This window comes from Trypanosoma equiperdum (genome assembly GCF_001457755.1).
Source record: "Trypanosoma equiperdum strain OVI genome assembly, contig: ctg_1712, whole genome shotgun sequence".
Taxonomy (NCBI): Eukaryota; Euglenozoa; class Kinetoplastea; order Trypanosomatida; family Trypanosomatidae; genus Trypanosoma; species Trypanosoma equiperdum.
The window spans coordinates 53226-53535 of record NW_027123741.1 but is presented as its reverse complement, the minus strand read 5'-3'; positions in this window follow the sequence as shown (position 1 = coordinate 53535).

Here is a 310-nt window from a genome sequence, read left to right as displayed (position 1 = left end):
CACACCACATATTTCATTTGCTCGTTTACTCGTGTCTCACCTGTTTTATTTTTAGAAGAATGCCACCCGCACTCATGCACACACACACACACACACGAGAGAAAAGAGGAAAAGGTGAATAACTCAACATATATATATATATACACGTATGAATGCGCTCAAAGTAAATGAAATAATCCCAATATGCCGTTTACAGTTGTACAGGTTAGTAGTTGTCGGATGGTTTTTGTTTTTGTTTTTGTTTTTCAATTTTATTTTTTCTTTCATTCATTCATTCTTTCTTTCGCATCCTTCTGCTCCGTGTGTTTGT